Source organism: Zonotrichia albicollis, chromosome 8 (genome assembly GCF_047830755.1).
Source record: "Zonotrichia albicollis isolate bZonAlb1 chromosome 8, bZonAlb1.hap1, whole genome shotgun sequence".
NCBI classification, from domain to species: domain Eukaryota; kingdom Metazoa; phylum Chordata; class Aves; order Passeriformes; family Passerellidae; genus Zonotrichia; species Zonotrichia albicollis.
Genome location: NC_133826.1, coordinates 20,206,813 through 20,214,969, shown reverse-complemented (window position 1 = coordinate 20,214,969; position 8,157 = coordinate 20,206,813). Strand labels below are relative to the sequence as shown.

General features: G+C 38.3%; 1 long non-coding RNA gene across 1 annotated transcript; it reads left to right on the top strand.

Moving 5' to 3' along the window:
- Positions 1 to 6,388: 6,388 nt before the first annotated feature.
- On the top strand, positions 6,389 to 7,225 carry LOC141729779 (uncharacterized). The gene is made up of 3 exons (XR_012581214.1): positions 6,389 to 6,525; positions 6,859 to 6,913; positions 7,162 to 7,225. It is a non-coding gene; the product is annotated as an uncharacterized LOC141729779 (long non-coding RNA).
- The last annotated feature ends 932 nt before the right edge of the window (positions 7,226 to 8,157 follow it).

Here is an 8,157-nt window from a genome sequence, read left to right as displayed (position 1 = left end):
CCAACAATCCCCTAGAGACCCAGAAATTGCTGTGTCAGATGTAGCTTAGCACCCGATGCAGTGGTGGGAAGACAGCAGCTCTGCATGGCACTCCTTGGGTTCAAAGGGTGAACTCCTGCCCCAAAGTCCAGGCAACACCAGCTCTGACCAGCTTTTGTCAATTTGAGCAGCATCTCTTTCAAGCCACTGCAGTGTTTTACTGCCGAAACTTTTAAAAGACCAACCTAGAAGCTTGAAGTTGCTCTAGTGTGTTAGGTAGGGTGATGGCCCGTTTCAACAATAATGTCATTGTCAATAGGGAATTTAAGTTTTCCTCTCCAGTAAGTTTTCAATGCAAACCAAGTTGATGCAAAGGCATTTTGTAGATCTTCCCCTCACTTCTTGTAGTTCATATTCTTGAACAGAAAATAGAATCGGAACACAGATCTGACATTTAAACACACTCTCCTGTTTTCCTCCTTTCTGTTCCCAGGAGACATGGGAAAATCAAAACAAAAATTTCTTTACTCACTTTCACAGGTTTCTGAATACAAAAATGTACATATTCAAAAGGATTATTCTGTTAAAATGCATCATGTACCTTGGTAAGGGTGGAGATCCCTTTCAGTCATGGCTATGTGTTTTTCCTTGTTTTTATCCCTATCTGCCTTCCCAGTGGGTCCCAGGCTGAGCTGACAGTGGGCTGTGGGTTGTCACTCAGTAGCCACAGCTGCCTCCCAGCTCAGGCAGAGCCACAGCCAGGGAGGGCACAGGGCCACCAGAGGTGGGACGAGTCCCATCAGCTGTGCCAGCACTAGCCCAGAGAGCAGCTGGGGCTCTGCTCCCAGCACAGGGCAAAGCTGTGTCCTCCTGCTGGCAGTGGCAGAGGGCGTATGGACAGGGCCACTCCTGTCACATCTGTGCTGGCTATGGGAGAAGTGTTGGCATCAGCAAGGACACATTGAAAATGAAACAAACTGTCCTGTCTGGCAGCCTAAGTGTGAGAACCTGGGTGCTTCCTTCAACCACTCTTACCTCAGATCCACTATTAAGGAACTAAATATAACATACTCTGTTTGATTGTGTTCCTTTAGGACCACTCAGCTTCAGAGAAGATTTGATCTGGTTTTTGGCTAAAGCAGGAGACTCAGTAGGTAATATTTTTATGCTTGCTGTGGCAGAGACTTTGTGGAAAAAGGCATTCTTTTGTCCTTTTCCTATTTTTCTATAATCAGGCAATACTACAAGAACAAACCAACCCTGCGTATGAGAATGAATGCATTTCAGGATATGAAAACAATTTTACATTTACTTGTCATCTGCTTTTCAGTTCAGCAGAAAAAACTATCTCCCTCACCCAAGCTATGCTAGATGACAGGAGATATTTGCTACTGTATTTTTTTAGAAAAACAAAGGAAATGAATCCTCTTGCTCCTATTTCCTGCATGGGTGTTCTGACATTAGATTTGGTACTGTCACCTGGAAAGAGACAAACACAAGGCAGACTGAACTTCCTTCAGTTTTTTAAAAGACAAGAAGCAAGTAGGCACCTCATGTTAGAGGAAATGTGGCCATGAAGAACTAAGAGCTGTTCCTCCTCAGGGGTAGGACATTTGGCAGCACTCTGTCATTTTTTTGCTACTTGTTGAAGAAAATACAGTGTTTAGGCAGCTCAGCATCTGCAGGGCAATCCAAAGTGAATTTTGCCATATTCTTACATTGCACTGTGCTGAGACCCTCAGCACCATGTTCAAGGCTCCAGATTTTATTTTCATATCTTTATTTAATTCTTTGTTTTGTAGGCACTTTTATTACACCTAATGCTTAACTTCTTTGTCCCTTCCTGAAATCAGGGGACAAATGACAGTGCATTTGTTCTATAGAGGATATATGCATCTGATGTAAAGCACTCAATTTCATGAAAATATAGTTGTGGAGGAAGATTAATGTTTCTTAGAAATATTAATCTGAGCCTGACCTTGTGGGACAGTTAGAACTAAGAGTATTGGTTTTGAAAAGGTGTGTTGGTGTTCAGAAGTCCAGTTTGGACTGAGAAAGATAAGAAAATAGTTCTGGCAAATGTGATGGATACAGAAAGGCATGGTGGTTTCTGGCTGAGATAATCCTGAAGGAGCTTAATCCTGCTGTGCTGGTAGCCCTGGCATTTGGTATGCTACAGCTGCAGCAGCACGCCCAGGAAATTTAAATTCAGTGTGACAGTTCTTAAGGTGGCTTTAAATAGAAATTAGTAATTTGTAAAAGTGTTTTCCAGAGTTTTATCAAAGGAGTGGAAGATGCATAGGACAATAAGTCAGGTATCAGGATTTGTGTTCCAATTAGACTTTTGGAAATATGATTGTTTTGATTCATGTGGGAATTGCAAATAAGAACTACTGGAGCAAGAGGCTCACTAAATCTGAAACCAAGGTATTGTTTTTTCCTCCAAGTATTCAGCACAGTAAATTTACTCTGCTAGTAATATCATATTGTAACTTTGGAAAATTACCTTCCAAGAATGTGGTCTCTTACCATTACATAAAAATAACATTTCTGCTTTATAAAGGACTACAAGGATCTGTAGAAAAAGAGAGTTTTCAAGCGCTAATTATTTTTCACTTTTTTCAGATTGATGGATTTAAAAAAAATCATTCAAGTCGTATGCCTGAAACCTAAATTATGTAATTTTGCTTCATAAGTTTTATATTAAAATTTCTTTATGTTGTTTTTAAGTAGAATGGAAATAGAATAGAAATAAAAAAGAGTCTAATGAGGTACTAATTTTTTGGTTTATTCAGTCCCTGCTTCTCTTTTTTACTTCTAGTGTGCTAATGCGTGTGTTCCCTTCTGTGGATTTTTTTTGCTAACCTTTATTTACACTCAATATTTTTCAGATGAGTTTAATGAAGATTAACAGCATTTGACATCTATTTGTAAAATGAAGAGGGAATAGGTGGGTATTTTTGTTTTGTTTCACTTTGTGGATTTTTTTTTTATTTTAAGACAAGTTAAAGTTCTAGAAATACTTTTTCCCCCTGTAGTTCATTCTAATATCAAATAGTATCATCTCAAATAGATATTTACTTAGTATGTTCTAGCCTTACATAAAGAGAAGAATTGATCAAAGTACATTTTTGGCCATTATTCCTTAGGAAACATGTTGTTAATATCTAAACATTTTTTTACATGCAAACCCTTCATAGCCCTTGTTCAGAGCCTTACTGTGTTTCCTGGCAAACTGATATTGAAAGAACTGGCAATGTATTTTGGAGGACATTGAAAGCTTTTCGTTTCACCTCAGTGAGAAGGTTTTATTCTATTTTCCTTTGCTGCAGACACACAAACATGGAAACCACTCAGTTTGCCCTTCTGGATCATATTAGATGCCTGTGGGCAGAGAGATTGTTTAAAGAAACCCCTAATTGTTGGGGAGTTTGCATAAGGGACCATAATGAGCACATATCAGAGGTCCCTCATGCAGAGTCCCTGCAGGGTTGTTTATCCTGTGCCCTGGGCATAGCTGGGAGCTCACTCTGGTCTCCAGCTGGTCCATTCCCACCTGTGCAGGTACCACTGAGGAGCTCCTGGGCCATCCAGGGAATGGAGCAGGCAGCCAGGCACTGCTCTGACATCCAGTTATACAGCTGTAACAAAAGGATTTACAAATTCCCTAGCTCTGGCCCCAGTGGGAAAATTGTTCTCATTTGCCACAGGTAAGCACCAGGCCCAGGTGCAAAGTCAGTTGCTTGCTGAAGTCCATGAATATATTTGTGCACTAACAGAGGATGCATAAATGAGAAGAGATTGTTTTCCTGTTATTCCAAGGTGAGGTTTTAGCTGAAGTTCTGAAGGTTCTTCAGAATCAAAGGCGCTATGGGCTCATGGTGATTTGCTAGCGCTGTAAAAAGATGCACACTGGTAGTTGATGTGCTAGTCAAGTACTTGAAGTTCTTAACTTCTGCCATCTGTGAGCAGGCTGACCTTGGTTCTTACCCTTCCCAAACAGAATGTATGGCTCTTTTACTGAGATTTCTCTCAGTAAAATGTGTGACCTAAAGCAGCTCAGCATTTCTACTGAATGATAATCTGCTTGGGAACAGAAGAGGGCTGAGGGAAAATGAGTCCTCAAGTGTTTTCCTTGTGTGCAAGAGGCGAGAATCCAAGGCTGAATTTCTGCTTTCAGTCTCTTGACTTTACAATTGCAGGCACCCCCAAATGAACTGCTGCTTGTTTTATAAGTGAGAGTAATTATTGCACTTATAAGTAAATTTGTGATATGTCACTCTTTACTTAAGTGCTAACATTTTTAATTACATTAATTTAATTAGATTAAATTACATGCAAATTAATTACATTATTTAATGTAACTTTCTGACTTGGAGCGTTCTCAAGTAATTGCAAAGACAACTTATTAATTTTCATTAATTTTTTATGTTTTTGTAGCCATTTTCCATTTCGAATTTAAATGCAAAGGGGGTATAAATTCAAATGGGGGGAAAAAAACCCTTAATATACTTCAGAGATAAGTTAGGGAAATCTCAAATCTTGCTCCTCCAGATCTATGAGGTCCTATCTTGAGAAAGATTTCATAAAAAAAAAACAACACCAAAACAACTTAGAGATGCTAATAAAATTATCTTATTTATTGCTTTAGGCAGTGAGTGCAACTTCTTGAAAAGTCTTTAAAAGTAAATCAATAAGATAATAATAATTTTTCAAGTCCCTTATATCTCTCAATATTAAAGCATTTCTTATAAGAACAAGCATCTAAATTATAGGTACAGCCCCTAATGGCCAGATCCAGAAGAAAATAATCCTGTGCCTGAATTCAGTTTATTTTATTGCAGAGTTTAAGAAAAGTTGCAATCTGCTTTATGTGCTGGAGTTTGTGAAAATGAGCTAATTCTGTTAAGGGCGTTGTCTCCCTAATGACTGCATAACAGCTGAGTTAATGCTAAATGGTGTAATAATATCTTTGTATCTTCTGATATAACTGATTCATCCATGCCAGTAAATAACTAACTTTCTCCCTGTCAGGGAATTAAGAGATGCATGAAACGGTACCAAAGGGAGAAAGAGTGACAATCTTTTTTTTTTTTTTTTTTTTTTTGGTAAAAGCTGGCTTTGCAATATTTGCTAGAATGCTTACCTAGAATATCCTAAATTGTTTATGCTCAAAAGTCAAAATTTTTCAAAAGAAATTTTCTCTAATGGTATATTTTAGAAGAGAGACTCAAAGGCATGTAGGTTCTTTGTGCTGAGTTTTTAGAATGCTGTCTTGGGTATTTGGGGACTGCCGTGGTATTGCCAGGGGGAAGGCTCTTCTGATGAACTGCAGTGATCTCTTCCAGAGTCCTAGCATAGACCAATGGTTTAAATCATGGGAAATAAATTAGGGAAATAAAGCTAATAAAAGTTTTATTAGTTGTAATAGAACTGCCAATGCAGTTTAGGCATAGTCTGGTCCCAGCAGCAGCACTTTTTATAGCTGGGTTGCCAGAGCCTGCCTTGACTAATGCTCCTTGCTGGGCTCTGAGGGTAGCTCAGAGAGCTCACTCAAGTGCCACTGGTGCATTCACAGTGTCACTGTCACTGCCTCTGTACTGAACCCCTCAGCTCTGCCAACCCAGACCTCTCTGCATGGCATGGGTAAGAAAGATGTACAGGAGATTATTTCCAGTTAATCTAAAGATTTATTTAGAGTTACATAAGTGCAGCTGACTGAAAGCTTAACTAGTTAGTTTATGGCTCCTAGACAGATATTCATTCAACATGTTAGTAATTGTTAAAATATAATTTATCTTCAGCACCAACTGCAGTTTTTTAAAGAATAATAACAAAGATGCTCTGAACACAACTAAAAATCTTTGTCTTAAAATAAACCTAGAATAAGCTCTTTGTGATTAATTTTGAATAGTTTGCCATATAAAAATGAATGGGTCAAAGATGTTTCTGAAAAAGACTACATTTCACTTTTTCCTATTTCCCAATCACTGCAGCTCAGTAGCTTCATCTCCTATCAGGTTGCCTGCTCAGCTGCATCCTTTAAAAAGTACTGGATTCTTCCACTAGGAAAAAATGGTAAATGAAATGATGTTGATGTGGTGAGGCAGTGTTTCTAAGTTGATATCTTTTGGGGTTTTGGCTGTAATGTTTTGGCATACACACTTTGGTTGAAAATCTGGTGCCTGACTGAAAAACAAAAGCAGAAAACAGTTGAACCCAGATTTTGAAATGTTGTCACACCACCACAGAAACAACTGGGAATATTTTAAACTCACTTTAATACATTTTAAGTGAACTATTTGAAAATATGTATGAATGTAACTGTGCTTGCCGTTTCCTGCTTAGCTCTCTTCCAATACTTGTTGAATGTTTTTTTCCTTTTTTTTTAATTATTTCTAGTGGGAGAAAAAGGCTACTGGAACCTGTAAAAATTTGCAAAAGCTGCTCATTGAGAAAAGAGAATTTTGGCTGCCCTTGGCAACAGCATGGGATTATGGATTAGGAATGGCAGTAACTGTAAAATGTAAAATACATGTTGGTTTGGTGAGTGCATACAAAATGGCTAAGAAATAGCTACATAGTACTTAGATAGGGGCAGGACTATATTGAGTATCTCTTTCATACAAGAGGCAGAGAAAGTGAAATAGTTTGCAAAAGCTTTTTTAGTTTTGAAGTCTACTCCATGAGAAATAGAAGGGCAACAACTTTATCAATTACTTCAAAGGGAGAATATTTGAAATTGTCGTGGTTTTTAAATTGCATTCTTTTTAGTCCATGTCCTTCATCTTTATGTATTTTTTAAAAATCACAATTTTTTAGTCTTTTTATACCAGTTTTTTAGAGAGGATAACCATGAGCCCATTCTTTTCCAACCAGGTTACATTTACAGGGGAAAAGCAGCCAGTGTCCCTGCTGAGCCATGATTTACAAGGTAAATAGCAAATGCCAAAGATTAAGTGGTGGTTTTCCCTTGTTTGGTGCTTAAGGGAAGAAATAGGGTTACTTCTCTGTTTAACTTGGGCTAAGTAATGCCACTCTTACAGTGTATCATTCTGTGCAAGTGCTTCAGCTCCTCAAGATGGGCATCTTGGGAACTGAACATGTCAGGAATTAGTGGTTTAAGCATGATGCCCTTTCTAGCTAAGGAAATAACTTTTTCCTGTCCTTTTCTTACTCCAGACTGCAGATTCTAAAATTCCTCAACCACAAGAAAACCAACCTACTTGATAGGTGAGGGAATGTTCCCACTGAAAATCTTTTCAGTCTGGCTGTGATCAGCCTGGCTGACCACGTAAAATATAAATTCATGTTAGATGTTGATTGCTGCAATATCTAAAGTGTATTTTAACATGAAGATGATAATACTGAATTGTACCTGTGGGTGAATTATTAAGACACCAAAAATAGCAGACTTCCTGAAGTAAAATTCCTTAAACACGGTGAATTGCCAAGGTTGCTCTGTAAAGAAAGCTGCTGACGTAGAACTCAGGAAACCAGAATAATTCTGGGCACATTGCATGAGCAGAAAAACCCCAATATGCTGAGCCAGGCTGCATGTTTTTGTTGCTGTCCTTTGGATAACAGCAAGCGCTGCTTCACCAGCTCAGAGCAATAAACATACAGGATTATTGCTTTAGGAACACTTCACTTTCATATGCTAAGGGAATAACAATCTACAATTTTCAGCAGCAGCAAGAAACAGAAAGTGAGGACTGAGAGCTTTAATCTGGGGGGCTGGAGACCCAGCCCACACATGAGGTGGGGTTTCAAAGGAAAGCAGGCACAAGGTGTGGTTATGGCTATGGCATCCCTGGAATTACAAACCTAGAACAGACACCACGTACTTCAGTTCTCTTTACCTACTGCAGAAAAAAGGAGCCTAAACTTTTCCAGGAAATTATAATTGTGAGGGCTTTGGTGAAATTAGTTTGGACCTAACATTTCACAAGTTATATTACTGTCTTTGTTAACAAATACAATTTCTTTTTCAAACTACATAATACAATCCTTGATATATGCTAATTCCTAACTACATAGTCTATACTAGGGCTGGGCAGTGGAGCTAGAAAAGGTAATGTTTTGTTTATGCAGGGTACTTAGAAATTTTCAGTGTAGGTTTTTATTTTGGATTTTCTGTGCTTCAGCATTTTTTTCCTTTGAACCTTTTCATTTTAT